The sequence below is a fragment of the Callithrix jacchus genome, chromosome 9 (assembly GCF_049354715.1).
Source record: "Callithrix jacchus isolate 240 chromosome 9, calJac240_pri, whole genome shotgun sequence".
NCBI classification, from domain to species: Eukaryota; Metazoa; Chordata; class Mammalia; order Primates; family Cebidae; genus Callithrix; species Callithrix jacchus.
The window spans coordinates 30,408,306-30,425,586 of NC_133510.1; the positions used below are offsets into that span (position 1 = coordinate 30,408,306).

Here is a 17,281-nt window from a genome sequence, read left to right on the forward strand (position 1 = left end):
TTTAGAAGACCCCATTATCTCAGCCCAAAATCTCCTTAAACTGATAAGCAACTTCAGCAAAGTCTCAGGATAGAAAATTGATGTGCAGAAATCATTAGCATTTCTATACACCAATAACAGACAAACACAGAGCCAAATCAGAAGTGAACTGCCATTCATGATTGCTATAAAGAGAATAAAATACCTAGGAATACAACTAACAAAGGATGTAAAGGAACTCTTCAAGGAGAATTACAAACCACTGCTCAATGAAATAAGAGAGGGCACAAACAGATAGAAGAACATTCCATTCTCATGGTTGGGAAGAATCAATATTGTGAAAATGGCCATATTACCCAAAGCAATTTATGGAATTAAATCTATCCCCATCAAGCTACCAATGACCTGCTTCACAGAACTGGAAAAAAATACTTTAAACTTCATATGGAACCAAAAGACATCCTGCATAGCCAAAATAATCCTAAGCAAAAAGAACAAAGCTGGAGGCATCATGCTGCCTGACTTCAAACTATACTACAAGGCCACAGTAATCAAAACAGCATGGTACTGGTGCCAAAACAGAGACAGAGACCAATGGCACAGAACAGAGGCCTCAGAAGCAACACCACGCATCTAAAATCATCTGATCTTTGACAAACATGAGAGAAACAAGCAATGGGGAAAAGATTCCCTATTTAATAAATGGTGTTGGAAAAACTGGCTAGCCATGGGAAGAAAGCAGAAACTGGACCCCTTCCTGACACCTTACACTCAGATTAACTCCAGATGGATTAAAGATCTAAACATAAGACCTAACACCATAAAATCCCTAGAAGAAAATCTAGGCAAAACCATTCAGGACATAGGCATAGGCAAGGACTTCATGGCTAAAACACCAAAAGCATTGGCAACAAAAGCAAAAATAGACAAATGGGATCTAATTAAACTCCAGAGCTTCTGTACAGCAGAGGAAACAATCATTACAGTGAACTGAACAACCAACAGAATGGGAAAAAATTTTTGCAATCTACCCATCTGACAAAGGGCTGATATCCAGAATTTATAAAGAACTCAAACAGATCTACAGGAAAAAAACAAGCCCATTCAAATATGGGCAAAGGATATGAACAGACACTTTACAAAAGAAGACACACATGAGGCCAACAAACATGAAAAAATGCTCATCATCACTGGTCATTAGAAAAATGCAAATCAAAACCACATTGAGATACGATCTCACACCAGTTAGAATGGCAATCATTAAAACATCTGGAGACAACAAATGCTGGAGAGGATGTGGAGAAATAGGAACACTTTTACACTGCTGGTGGGAGTGTAAATTAGTTCAACCATTGTGGAAGACAGTGTGGCGATTCCTCAAGGACCTAGAAATAGAAATACCATTTGCCCCAGCAATCCCGTTACTAGGCATATACCCAAAGGATTATAAATTGTCCTATTATAAAGACACATCCACAAGTATGTTCATTGCAGCACTGTTTACAACAGCAAAGACCTGGAACCAACCCAAATATCCATCAATGATAGACTGGATAATCAAAATGTGGCACATATACACTATGGAATACTATGCAGCCATAAAAAATGATGAACTAGTGTCCTTTGCAGGGACATGGATGAAACTGGAAACCATTATTCTCAGCAAACTGACACAAGAACAGAAAACCAAACACTGCATATGATCACTCATAGGCGGGTGTTGAACAATTAGAACATGTGGATACAGGAAGGGGAGCATCACACGCTGCAGTCAATTGGTGGGGTCTAGGGCAGGGACAGCAGTGAGTGGGAAGGTGGGGAGGGATAACGAGGGGAGGAAAACCAGGTATAGGTGATGGGGGGATAAAGGAAGCAAACCACCTTGCCATTTATGTACCTATGCAACGATTGTGCATGATTGGCACATGTACCCCAGAACCTAAAGTACAATAAAAAAAATTAATTAATTAATTAAAAAATAACAATATTCAAAAATTTCAGGTGAAACCTAGAAACAATAAAAAATATTATAGCACATTTGATCCCTCCAAATACAAATTTTAAAAGTAAAAAATATAAAATACTATAATCAAAATTAAGAAATTAGTAGGTAGATTAAATAGCATATTAGCTACAGATGAAGAGAAAATTAGCAAACTGGAAGAGAGTTCAGAATAAAATATCCAAACTTCATATGGAGAGATAAGACAGAACACAGGGGAAAAGAGAAAAACATAGCCCATAAAGGATAGAATACAAGGTGTAAAGGTCTAATCTAAATTTAAATGGAGTACCAGGAAGAAATAACAGAGAAAATGGGAAGAAGCAATGTTTGCAGACAGAATGACTGAATTTTCTTTTTTTAATGTTGAAAAGCAGCAAATCATAGATTCAAGGACTTCTATAACTCAATTCAGGATAAATAAAATTATATCCATATCTTGACATATCATAGTAAAATAAAAGAAAAACAAGGAAAAGGACAAAAACAGGAAAAAGCAGGTTACTATGAAAGAAATAACAGCCTGAGAGCTGATCTTGCCACAGAAACAATTAGGCCAGAAGATAATAGTATGACATTTCTAATTTGCCAGAGTAGAATTTTTTTACCCAATCAAAATATACTCCCAGAGTAAATATAAAATAAATAAAAATGGAGCGATTTACTACCAGTAAATCAAGTGAATGAAATCTGAAACATATTTATCTGGAACAAGGAAAATGATACCAAATAGAAGGAGATTAAGGATGGAAAGAAAACAATAGAAATGGTAAAAATTCAGATAAATAGAAATAAATACTGACTACATAAAACAATAATATTCATTATTACTTATATAGTTTGAAATGTACATATAGAATTCAAATATATAATAATTGCATATAAATTGGGAGTAAATACTGTTAAAGTATTCCAAAGTCCTGTTAAGAAAAAACAAAACAAAACAAAGCCATAATTACACACAGCAACTGTTTTGGAAAGTAAACCAAACATAAAACAAAACAAGAATATAGAATATTCAAGCAATACAGTCAACAATCTAGATATAATGGAAATAGATGTAACACTACCCAACATGATACACATTATTTTCAACAATGTACAAAGTGTTTACAAAGATTGTCTATCTACTGGACCATAAAGCAAGTCTCAACAAATTTTAAAGAATGTTTTCTGACCAAAATCCAACTAAGCTAGACAAATGACAAGGAAACTTGAAAATCCAAAATATTAGCAAATAAAAATACACTTGTAAATCATCCATGGGTCAAGAAAGAAATTATACTGGAAACTAAAAAACTACTCTTAAGTAATTAATAGAAAAATCATACAAATAAAAACCTGCAGTAAAAGCGGTGCTTAGGAAATATGTAGCCTCAAACGCAAATATTTTTTTTAAAAAAAGAAAGCTGAAATTAATCAGCTTAATCTCTAGTTCAAGAAGTTAGAAGAATAGCAAAACAAACCCAAAGAAACTAGAGAGCAGGAAATAATAAATACATAAATACATTATATTATGTATTTATTATATTATATAAATATAAATAGTAATAAAGAAAAAAATAAATGAAATAAAAAACCAAAAGGCTTATTAAGAAAAAGATGAAAAAAAGTAGACATAAATAATATGTTAAGAATAAAAAGGACATTGTTACAAACCATGTAGAGACTTTAAAAATAGTAGGAAGATAGTATAAGTAATTTTATGCCAGTATACACAAATGAGGTAAAATAAATACATTATTGAAAAAATATATTTAGTTAAATGCTGACCCAAAAAGAAACAGAGAATCTGAATATTCTTATAGTTTTTTAAAAAATGTCTAATTTAAAAAATTTTAATTTAAAATTTTTCTACAAAGAAAGCTGTAGTTCAGACAGATTAACTGGTAAATTCTAAAATATGTTTAAGAAATAAATATTGCCATACTTTCAAAATTCTTCCAAAAGATTTGGAAAAAAAAATCAAAGAGTGATTTTTTTGAACTCATTTCAGCAAGCCAGCATATCTTCAACCCCAAATCTGATAAGGTTATGACAAAAAAGTAAAATTAAAATTACTTATAGACATGATGAAATAGCGAGCCAAATCCAGCAATATCCAAAATAGATAACACATTAAGTACATCATAAGGAACTTGGGTTTCAGGGAATTTTAGATTGAATAAATCTTGCAAATAAATTAATGTGTCATATTAACAAAATAATGGAGAAAATTCAACCACCATTTATGATCATAAAAAAATCCCTTAAGTAAATTAGGAATGGGTTTATTGATAAAGGATATCTTCAAAATCTCATACATGTTATCATAATGGTGAAATGTTGAAAACTTTCTCTTGAAATAAAGAAAAAACAAGGGTGTCTGCTGTCTTGTGTCTATTCAATATTGAATTGAATAGTATATTATTCAAGATATTTTTATGTGCAACTAACACCCAATTAAATGTGCTGAAATAACAAGGAAAATTTTTTTATTTCACACAACAGGAAACCTGGTAAGATCTGAGTTTTGTTGCCTCTTATTCTATATTTAATAGGGAGCAAAGTCTGTCTGAGAATATCTCTGGCAGACTTTCTTCACATCTCATTGACAGGATTGGAGCACAGGCCAATACCTAACTTCAAGGGACCACAGAAAAATGGTTGGTATTTTGGCCTCTCTAGGGGTGTGAAGGCTCTGTGAACCAGAAAAGGACAGAGGAGAATAGGTGGAGAATACCATTTGTGGAGGGAACAATAGTGTCTGCCCTAGAGAGCTTAAGTAACTCACCCAAGGTCACACTTCTGAGGAAGTGGTAGAGCTGGATTTGAACTCAGGCAGCTTGACTGGAGACAACACACTGAACTCCTAGGCATTCGCAGCCTAGTATGTGACTTTGAAAGCAATGCCTCTTAACTATAACTTAACTCTCCACCCAGAACCATAAAATAATGTGAGTACACTGACTTTAATGCTACTCTCAGTCTTCATAGTACTCTATTAAAGATTTACAGTAATTAATTGACAATCATTGGGAAGTTAAATAAACTAAAATTCATCTGTTTTCTACAGACAGATTTTAATTTCACATAGAATTCTTTTAGAAATAATTATTTATATTTGGGAATTTAGAAGTCAAATTTATCATGTGTGTTTGAAAATCACATACAAATCACATAAAAGGTTTATAATAATAAGATTAAGTATCTCTAAAGCAGAAAAAAAACCATAAAATACAAAGACATTTAAAAATAAAATGGGGACATCTTAAAATAAAACTTTTCAGCAAAGTAAAAATGATAAAACATGTTCATATAGAAAAAAGTTTCTAAATTATGAAATCATCATATTTTTACTTTATAATCCATTTAAAATTACGTATATACTATAAATTTCATCATAACAAAATACTTATAACTACCACCTGGTTGTAATAAAATCAGATGTAGTTAATTTAAAATGTACTCAAATAGTTTTAATTATTTAAATAAAAATTTGTTTTTTTAAAAATTTATTTTAATTTTATAGAAATGAGATTTTGCTTTGTTGCCCAGGTTGGTCCAAAACTCCTGATTACAAGTGATCCTCCCACTTTGGCTTCCCAAAGTGCTAGGATTACAGGCATAAGCCACAGTATCTGGTGGCAATTTGAATAATTTGTTTTTATAAGTGTGTGTGTATTTAGTATTTGTAAACAAAATAGCTTTGTGAAATTAAGGTACCCTTGACTGCAGCCATTACTATGAGAACAGGATCTTTTGGTTTCCATACTCTATAATTATATCTTTAGAGCATGTGAAACCTAGGTTTCTAGTGTTCAGCCAACTTGGGCAGTATTTTATTTATATGTCTTGCATGGATACTTCCATAGTCCAGAAATAAAAAGTGACTTTAAACAGCTTTTGGCTGTTTATCCCCAGAAAACACTGGCTGGGCTAGTTTGGGATTGGGGAGAATGAGGCAAAGGTAACAGGCCTTCCTCTATCTGGGTCTTCCATGGGTTATCTTTACCACCATCTTGGATACGGTGCTGAAGTCTGGAGGCCTCAGGGGAAATAAAGCAGACACTTTAGTTAGCTACATTTCTATTGACCTTTGAGTACAGTTCTAGGTACTATGGAGACTATGAGCCACCCCATATTTGCAGTTAGGAGCTTATAATCTATTGTGGGAGAAATAATTATACATAAATGAACAGGTAAATGGGAGACTATGTTAGCAATTGTATTAGTAGAGGTCTATGGAGAGATGCATAATGACTGGGTAAGAATTATGGGAAAATTTGTTAGAGGAAAGAGAGAGGAGGGATAAAACCTTTTTAAGTAGAAGGATCAGTTTGAACAAAGGCTTACAGGACATATTGGGGCAGCTGTGTATCTGGTGGGTGGGAGGTTTTAAATGGAATGGGTGGAGGATTGCAGGGAAGAATGGCTGAGATCACACTAGAAAGGTAGAGAAATCCCCTACTGAATCTTTTATGCAGTACTTCCCATTCAAGTCATTGCAGGAAGTCTAAGTCCGTAAGGTCTTCCTGCATTGCCTGGACCTCTACCGTCACTGTATATCCAATAATCCAACCCAAATTCCACCTGTCATGGATCTCCAAATCCTTCCAGTATGCTCTATGGGATTCATTGTCATTAGTAAAGTACCCTGAACTCTCAAACGCTTCCTTTGAATGCTCCTTCATCTACTTGCTCTAACCAAAATCTAGTACTTTCCTTAGAACACAGCATCACTTGAGTCTTCTCTGAGCCTGGGTATGGAACACAGAACACAGCATCACTTGAGTCTTCTCTGAGCCTTTTCACTCCTTATTGTTGTTTCCCAACCACTGTTCTTACCTCCCTTTCAAAATATTTTCTCTTCTTTTGAAGAACTATATTGGATTAACATCCTTCACTCTACCGGGTTGAAGGCATCCACAATCCTTCTGGTCACTTTTCCCTATTTGTTGTAGATTAGAGCACATCCCTCACTGCTTTTTAGATGACTGCATGTGGTTATAACCACTCCCTTCCATCTAACCTCAGCTTCTCTCATCTCTCTCCCCTAGTGACACTCACTGGCAAAACATGAATCATGCTTAAGTCCATCTCTCCACCTCCTCTGCTTTTGTTCCTGGTGCAATTAAAGTCACAGCCATAGAGGATGCTCTCATTTTAAACTTACAACCACAAATCTTAAGTAGAAGTAGGATCCCAAACTTTTACTAAACTGATTCCCTTTTTCATTCTCAGAGAAAAAAAATTTTACATACTTTTTTTTTCTTTTCAAATATAACACTACCTCTATCTCAACTCACCTATTGTTGACATTTTTATTTCATTAAACAGAGAAGTAATTGGTATTTAGAGGTAAATTGTTCAAAACAACTGTGGAGATATACATTTCTCACTGACTACTAACCCACTGATGTCTGTTCTCACACCTGTAGTCTCTGCCTTTCTACCTGTTAAAACAGAAGAATTGTCCATTCACCTGAATAAGGCCAAATAACCTGGCTGTGTGGGTAAGAATCCTCTCAGCTACTCCTGGATTTAGCTCCTGCAAGTATATCTTTTTCTCCTGAAATATCACCTTTTCCTTTTTATTGGGTTATTTTTGTCAGTAGACTGACCCAGCCTCATTCAAATGGATCTTATTCATGTAGAGAGAACAGAAATTAAATTTTTTAAAAAAATAATTGATACTGAAAAGAAAATCCTGAGGGTGTTTTGAGAGTTAAGAACATGGTCTTTAACTTTGGCTGGTTATGAAATTAGCGAGTTCAGGGAAGGCTTCCTGAGGAAGACACATTCAAGATGAGATCAGATATAAATGAGCATTTTCCAGGTAAAGCTGAGACAGAGACAAGGTTTTCAGCCAGAGGGAAGAGTATGTAAAAAGCCTCAAACATGGGAAGGAACATCCATCCTGGAGGAACTGAACAGAGAGCAGTAACCTAGTAGACAATTGATTGATATGAGTGCACAATTAATTGATATGAGACTGGAAAGGTTGCCAGGAGTCATATCATTCTAGGCTTTCAAGAACATAATAATTATTTCAGATTCTAAAAGTAAAATTAAATGAAAAGAAAGAAAATCAAAGAAGTGTTTTAAGTAGGGGAGTTACATGGCTAGGTTTACACTTCATAAAAATATTAATCTGGCTACTGTTGAAAAATAAAAATATTTATATATTTGAAAATATAGAAGAACTAAATATAATTAAAAACCTACTGGTATAAAACAAAAGTTAAAAATTACAGGACAAAATATGACATACTGATGTTAAATACATAGCTTGAGTTTTAGTTTTAATTTCTCAATTTGCATCTTCCCAAAACTTCATCTTTGCAAGGTTGGGCAAATTGTAAGAAGCAGCCACAAAATATCCCTAGGGTAATGCATGTTAAAGGCAAACTATAGTGGATTTCTACAAGATAAAACTCCATTAAAAATAGCTTTACAATCTAAAGTACTTTTAATAAAATTGCAACACATAAGGAAACAACTAACAAAAGCAAACTTTATGACACATAAAGTAACAGGTATAGAGCCTTAGGCTCTGTAGATAATAGAATTATTGATAGAACTTATAAAATGCTTAAATTATTTAAAAATATTAAAAAAGAATTAAAACATGAAAAAAGGTCAATACATTATTAAAATGGCAGGAAGATATGAAAAGACAACTAGTCTAAAATTAAAATAGGAAATGTAATCATTCCAGTAAGAGGTCCACTAGTTCAAATTAAATGGCAAATTAAACAGCTAAAGAGAGAAATAATGTATTGAATATAGATATATGGAAATTACCCAAAAGGCTTAAGAGATGAAAAGATAAAAAGAAAAATAAGGAAAATGAAAACCAGAGGAAAAGATCTAGAACTGGTCTAATAGGATTTGAGAGGAGAGAGACTAGAGAACGGTTGCAAGAGAAGCAATATTTAAGGAGATAATAGCTTTCCAAAATTACTCAAGTATATGAATCTTCAAATTCAGGCTCTGAAGAAAATATTAATAATATGTCCTGAGGAAGTTCTGAGGGAGATTTTTTAAAAGTAAAAAGAGTAATCACTAGATACATCATAATGAAACAGAGATAGTAAAAGCAACCAAGAAAAGATTACCTACAAAAGAATAACAATTAGATTTATGGCACATTTTACACCAGCCGCAATATAATCCAGAAGATAATGGAATGATACCTCAAGTCTAGAGAAGACAACTGTAAATCTAAAATATACACACAGCTAAACTATCATTCATATTCAAAAACAACAGAAAATTGGAGGCATTTTTAGTAAGAATTGCCACTCATTGGAAAAGAAGATGTACTTCATAAGGATAGAATATAAATATAGAAAAGAGTTAATGATATGCAAGAAGAAATAGTTAAGAAATTCGTAGCTGGATAAGTATATTTAAATAATCATATTAAGAATACAAAAACAAGATAGGAATAAACTACAGAAAGATAACGTGAGTAGAATTGTATTTAGAGGTAAATTGTTCAAAACAACTGTGGAGATATGTATTAACTTTAAACTAGTGTTAAAATGTTGAGATTAACCAGTAAGAGCGTAGAAATAGAGTACATATCTTTTGGTCCAGTAGAGAAGGAAAAGAGAATAAATAAAACATTAATTCAATAGCAGGCAAGAAAGAAGGAAAGAGACAGCATAATAAAGAAGGGTAAGTAGAAAACACAAAATGAAATGATAGAAATAAATTGAAAATATAAGCAATCACATGAATATAAATGAAATAATCCATTAATTAGAAGACTGACATTGTCAGAGTAAATTTTAAAATTCTAGCTATATCTAAAACATACATCTAGAACATAAGGACACAGGACATTCAAAACTAAGAATATGTAAAAATACACCAAGAAGGTAACAATACAAACAAAGCTGGTACATCTATATTAAATAGGCAAAATAGATTTAAAGACAAAACATTATGAGAAGGAATATAAATTCAAAATTTGCATATACAGTTATGTGTGGCTTGTTCTGAGAAATGCCTCGTTAGGGGATTTCATCATTGTGGGAACATCGTAGAGTGTACTTACACATATCTAGACGGTATAGTCTACTACACACCTAGGCTATATGGTAGGGCCTATTGCTTCTAAGATGTAAATCTGTATAGGATATTGCTGTTGTGAATACCACAGGCAGTTGCATTGTCTCACAATGGTGAGAGTCTGTATATCTAAACATATCCAACATAGAAAAGGTACAGTAAAAATACGGTATTAATCTTATGGAACTACCATCACATATATGGTCTGCCATTGACCAAAGCATCATTGTGTGGTACCTGACTGTAGCGGGGTGTGTGTGTGTGTGTGTGTACACTTTCTTTTGGCCAACCAGAGAAGAAAATGGTCCTGGACAACACTTTATGTAGTACTGAATTAACCCTTCAGACAAGGTAAAACACTCCATATCTCAGCTAAAATAAAAGGCAGCCTGGCTATTTAAGAAGGATGCAAGGAACAGTTGGGAAATAACTCCTTAATCACCCCAGTTGTGGAGAATCTTCTAATCCATTCTTAAATACATTTATTTATATATTTGTCTCACAGTTGTTCAATGGCTGTTGTCCAGTGTCTCAAATACTTTGACACAGCCACTTTTCTGACAAATGACTTAAAATATTCCAGAGAAACACAGAATAAAATTACACTGATCAACGCTCAACCTAAAAATTAGTCCTCCACAAATTATGTCTTGAATCAACAACCATAGTAAAATCTGGAAATTCCTTAACTATCTTTTCCATAGCTCTAGCTCTGGATGAATGAAAAACAAAAGAAAGAACTGAGAATTAAAGTTTCCACAAGCGTTTTCTAAGACAGATAGTTTTATAACCATGGTAACAGTTTGAAACCTGTTCAATATGTGAACAATAACTCCTCCTTGTTTTGCAATTCAAACAAACAGCATCAGCAACCTATTGGAAAGAGCCACCTAGTCAGGGACAAATTCACTCCCAAAATGTCACATACCTGAAGTCCCAACAAACCAATGACTGTCTTACCTGTAGTAGTAGTCACACTACTACTATAGATAATGTCAACCCACAGATGCCTTGGAAAGTCTGCCCATCCCTGAACTCCATACTGCAAAAACCCCCATGTGAGATCAACAGTCTCCTGTGCTCTGAGAGACCGTGCCTGACCAGCAATAAACTCAGATTTTTTTTTTTTTGAGAAAAGGTCTTGTTCTGTTGTCTAGGCTGGAGTGCAGTGATGCAACCACAGCTCACTGCAGCCTTAGCCTTCTGGGCTTAAGCCATCCTTCCACCTCAGCCTTCCAAGTAGCTGTGACTACAGGCTTGTGCCACCATGCTGGATAATTTTTGTATTTTTAGTAGAGTCAGGGTTTTACCATGTTGCCCAGGTTGAGCTCTGTGTTTTTACATCAGATATTGAATAGTTGTGTCATCATGCTTGGATGAAGTAATTTCTTTATATCATACCATCCATAATTGCTGATGAATTAAATATTTAATGTGAAAAACAAAAATTATAAATGTTTGTTTGAAAATATGAGACAATAGCTAATACCTTAGGATAGTTAAATATTTTGTAAACCACGTTTCAGCCATAAAGGAAAATAAGGATATTTTGAGCATATAAAAATTCAAAGCTCACCAATGCAGCACCTCATATGGATGTATGCGGAGTCTTGGAAGCTTGACTATCCTATCTTCCCCAACAAGTGGACCTTGAGAGCTTGTTTGGAGGTTCTAGCAGGAGACTGCAGCTACTTGTACACTCTTGACTGAAGACTGGTCCTCCTCTAGTGGGGATGGTTGTCCTCTTCAGTGGTCATCCTGTTTAACCAAGTGCACAGCTTCAGGAGGGATGCACATGGAGTGGTAAGGGAGGAAGGGACAATTCAGTCCTAGCCAGCCAATTCAGCTAAATCAACCCTGGATATCAATGCGGTGACAGATATCACAGCCAGATAGCTCTCACATCTGAAAATTGTATTTTGATATCTGTGGTTTCTGCCAGTCAGAATGGCCATTGTTAAAAAGTCAAGAAACAACAGATGCTGATGAGGTTACAGAGAAATAGCAATGCTTTTCCACTGCTGATGGGAATGTAGATTAGTTCAACCATTGAGGAAGTCGGTGTGGTGATTCCTCAAAGATCTAGAACCAGAAATACATTTGACCCACCAATCCCATTACTGGGTATATACCCAAAGGAATATAAATCATTGTATTACAAACATACATGCACATGTATCTTCATTGCAACACTATTCACAATAGCAAAGACATGGAATCAAGCTAAATGCCCATCAGTGATAGACTGGATAAAGAAAATGTGGTACATATACACCATGGAATACTATGCAGCCATAAAAAGGAATGAGATCATGTCCTTTGCAGAGACATTGATGAAGCTGGAAGCCATTAGCCTCAGCAAACTAACACAGGAACAGAAAACCAAACACTGCATGTTCTCACTTATAACTGGGAGCTGAGCAAAGAGAACACATGGACAGAGGGAGGGGAACAAGACACACTGGGGTCTATTGAGGGGTAGAGTGGGGGGAATAAGAACATTAGGAAAAATAGCTAATGCATGCTGGATTTAATACCTAGGTGGTGGGTAAGTAGGTGCAGCAAACCTCCATGGCACATGTTCACCTATGTAACAAACCTGGACATCCTGCACATGTACCCCAGAACTAAAAATAAAAATTAAAAAATATCTGAAGTTTCTACTGGTTCAAGTACTGATAATTCCACTGTGGTTTGTTTCTCATATTTGTTATGAAAGAAAGTGCTGTATCTCAAAGTTTAGTGAAAACAAAGATGTACATTTTTCCTATCCAAGTTCATGGACTCTTCCGAATTCTGCACAAACTTCCAATGGTTCTGTGGACCTCAGGTTAGGAATTCAGCTTCAGACACAAATCTTGACTAGAGATATTTGAGAATTCTCATCATGAAGATAGTTGTTGAGGCCATAGGGATAGATGTAAATGTACATAATAATTAGAAAAGGAGTTCCTAAGGAACACTAACATCTAAGAGACAGGCAAAGGAAGAGACAGTAGTAAGAGAAAACAAGATGTAATGTTAGAAAGGTAGGAGTAAAATTAGGAGAGACTGAGGTCACAAAAGTTATAGAAGGGAACAGTTTCAAGAGAAGGAAATGCTTATCAGTATCACCAGTTTAATAGAAATTAAGAAGACAAGGACAAAGAGTGATCCCTTAGATTTAGCAAGGGATATCACTGATGACTTAGGCAAGAGCTGGTGTATATAGGGTGGAAGAGGAAGAAGTCAGGAGGCAATAGTTTGAGGGATGAATGGAAGAAGGAAGAGACAGAAAGTAGACAACCCTTTCTGGAGAGCTAATCTTAAAGATACAAAGAGAGAGAAATGGAGTGATTGCTAAAGGAGATCTATAAAGTCACGAAGGAGAAACTCAAATATGTTTAAATGCAGATAGAAGGAGACCCGAAAAATAGTGACAGATTAAGGTGCATGTGGTGGTTAAGTGTGCAGGCTCTAGGATCTCACTGTCTTGCTCCACACAACTTTTTATTTGTGTTACCTTGAGTATATTTCACCTTTTGTGAATGGAGATAAAAATAGCACCTATCTCAATAGGATTATTGAGAGGATTTCATAAAAAGAGTAGAGAACAGTGTATGGTACATAGTAAGCCTCAGTCAATGTCAGTTATTTCTATTTGTATGTTTTAAAAAAGAGATTATTGATGATAAGTCCTTGAGGGGACAGTAAGGATCGACACTTGGGCCATCTATTGCTGTGCAACAAACTACTGCAAAATTTGGTGGCTTAAAACACAAGTCATTATTATCTCTCATGCTTTTGTGTATTGACTAGGCTCAGCAGAATAGTTCTTTTGGGGTCTCATGCCATGATCATTAGAATGGTGCCTGGGGCTGTAGCCAAACAAAAGCTCAACGGAATTGAACATTGAAGATGGCTCATTCACATAACCACTTCCTTGATGTGCCTGTCTGTTTCACTCTTATACTTAGGCTGCTTTCTCTTCTCTAAGAGGCTCATTCTCCAGAGCCTCTTCATATGGTCTGGGCTTCTCTTAGCATGGTGATCTGTGGATAGATACACTTCTTAAATGGCAACCTGTTCCAAGATGCAGGAAGCAGAGGTTCCAGGCCAGTTAAGGCTACCCACAGCACAACTGTCTATCAGCAACATCTGGAGTGACTGCAGAAGGGATCGAGTCTAATTCTGATTCAGACTCAGAAAGCGTTGAGTGATGCCTGACATCGCATTTTTACCAAACTCAACACAGGTGGTTCCTACGCACAACCAGGCTTTCACATTACAGGGCTAGGAAACCAAAGGGAAACACGAATTGCCCCAGTAAGCTTTCAGCATCAACCTGTTCTTACCCTTCCTCATCAAACTTCCCTTTCCTTTTAAGTATTATAAATTTCCTTTTTCAACTTCATGGTTCTTTCTTCAATGTGAATCATTCCTTTATTTCAGTACAATATTTCTAAAAGGAGAACACCCCTTCTTTTCTGAGTAATTTGGAACTATCAAATCAAACAAATTCAAAGTTAAACATGAATTTCACATATAAAATATCCTCTTATTGATGAGATTTTATTAGTGGGAAGCATTTTTAAATAGTCGGCTTCTTAATTGTATCTCATTTTTCTATAAAGAAGTATTTACTTCCTACAATTCCACCACTCCCTCACTATTACACTGGCTGATTTTACTTCTCTATGGATCAGCCTTGATACTCTGGCCTATTTACTCCTTTTTTGAATACACACAGTGTCTTTACCCTCCCTCACTCTATTGCACATGTCAGGAAAACCTAAAACCATCCATTTACTCCATGCACAAACGTGAGCAGCTGGAAGTTACTACAGAAAATCAAGTCATCAGGATGACTAATTTATATTAACAACTTTAACTCAAAGCTCAACCATGCCAGACAATTTTCTTTCTTTATTTTATTTTTATTGCATTTTAGGTTTTGGGGTACATGTGAAGAACATGCAAGATAGTTGAATAGGTACACATGTGGCAGTGTGATTTGCTGCCTTCCTCCCCTTCACCTATATCTGGCATTTCTCCCCATGCTATCTCTCCCTAACTCCCCACCCCCCACTGTCCCTCCCCTATTCCCCCCAATAGACCCCAGTGTGTAGTGCTCCCCTTCCTGTGTCCATGTGTTCTCATTGTTCAACACCCACCTAAAAGTGAGAACATGGGGTTTTTTATTTTCTGTTCTTGTGTCAGTTTGCTGAGAATGATGTTCTCCAGGTTCATCCATGTCCCTACAAAGAACATGAACTCATCGTTTTTGATTGCTGCATAATATTCCATGGTGTATATGTGCCACATTTTCCCTATCCAGTCTATCATCAATGGGCATTTGGGTTGATTCCAGGTCTGTGCTATTGTAAACAGTGCTGCAATGAACATTCGTGTGCATGTGTCCTTATAGTAGAACGATTTATAGTCCTTTGGATATATACCCAGTAATGGGATTGCTGGGTCAAATGGAATTTCTATTTCTAGGTTCTTGAGGAATCACCACACTGTCTTCCACAATGGTTGAACTAATTTACACTCCCACCAGCAGTGTAAAGTGTTCCTATTTCTCCACATCCTCTCCAGCATCTGTTGTCTCCAGATTTTTTAATGATTGCCATTCTAACTGGTGTGAGATGGTATCTCAATGTAGTTTTGATTTGCATTTTTCTAATGACCAGTGATGATGAGCATTTTTTCATATGTTTGTTGGTCCCATGTATGTCCTCTTTTGTAAAGTGTCTGTTCATATCCTTTGCCCGTTTTGAATGGACTTGTTTGTTTTTTTCTTGTAAATCTGTTTTAGTTCTTTGAAGATTCTGGATATCAGCCCTTTGTCAGATGGGGAGACTGCAAAATTTTTTTCCCATTCTGTTGGTTGCTGATTCACTCTAATGACTGTTTCTTTTGCTGTGCAGAAGCCATGGAGTTTGATTAGGTCCCATTTGTCTATTTTGGCTTTTGTTGCCAATGCTTTTGGTGTTTTGTTCATGAAGTCCTTGCCTACTCCTAGGTCCTGAATGGTTTTGCCTAGATTTTCTTCTAGGGTTTTTATGGTATTAGGTCGTATGTTTAAGTCTTTAATCCATCTGGAGTTAATTTTAGTGTAAGGTGTCAGGAAGGGGTCCAGTTTCTGCTTTCTGCACATGGCTAGCCAGTTTTCCCAACACCATTTGTTAAACAGGGAATCCTTTCCCCCTTGCTTGTTTTTGTCAGGTTTATCAAAGATTGTATAGTTGTAGATATGTTGTGTTGCCTCCGGTGCCTCTGTTTTGTTCCATTGGTCTATATCTCTGTTTTGGTACCAGTACCATGCTGTTTTGATTACTGTAGCCTTGTAGTATAGTTTGAAATCCAGTAGTGTGATGCCCCCCACTGTGTTCTTTTTGCTTAGAATTGACTTGGCTATGCGGGCTCTCTTTTGGTTCCATATGAAGTTCATGGTGATTTTTTCCAGTTCTGTGAAGAAAGTCAATGGTAGCTTGATGGGGATAGCATTGATTCTGTAAATTACTTTGGGCAGTATAGCCATTTTCACAATATTAATTCTTCCTAACCATGAACATGGAATGTTTCTCCATCTGTTTGTGTCCTCTCTGATTTCGTTGAGCAGTGGTTTGTAGTTCTCCTTGAAGAGGTCCCTTACGTTCCTTGTGAGTTGTATTCCAAGGTATTTTATTCTTTTTGTAGCAATTGTGAATGGCAGTTCGTTCTTGATTTGGCTTTCTTTAAGTCTGTTATTGGTGTAGACGAATGCTTGTGATTTTTGCACATTGATTTTATATCCTGAGACTTTGCTGAAGTTGCTTATCAGTTTCAGGAGTTTTTGGGCTGAGGTGATGGGGTCTTCTAGGTATACTATCATGTCCTCTGCAAATAGAGAAAATTTGGCTTCCTCCTTTCCTATTTGAATACCCTTTATTTCTTTTTCTTGCCTGATTGCTCTGGCTAGAACTTCCAGAACTATATTGAATAGGAGTGGTGAAAGAGGGCATCCTTGTCTAGTGCCAGATTTCAAAGGGAATGCTTCCAGTTTTTGCCCATTCAGTATGATATTGGCTGTTGGTTTCTCATAAATAGCTTTTATTACTTTGAGATACGTTCCATCGATACCGAGTTTATTGAGGGTTTTTAGCATAAAGGGCTGTTGAATTTTGTCAAATGCCTTCTCTGCATCAATTGAGATAATCATGTGGTTTTTGTTTTTGGTTCTGTTTATGTGGTGAATTACGTTTATAGACTTGC

At 35.6% G+C, this 17,281-nt stretch overlaps 1 long non-coding RNA gene across 2 annotated transcripts in view; it reads right to left on the reverse strand.

Annotated features, from left to right (window-relative positions):
* Positions 1-17,281, reverse strand: part of LOC144577876 (uncharacterized) — a 59,837-nt gene that overhangs the window by 19,741 nt on the left and 22,815 nt on the right. For both annotated transcript variants that reach the window (XR_013522698.1, XR_013522697.1), the window contains exon 2: positions 11,619-11,800. This is a non-coding gene — a long non-coding RNA (uncharacterized LOC144577876). The remainder of the gene's footprint in view (positions 1-11,618; positions 11,801-17,281) is intronic.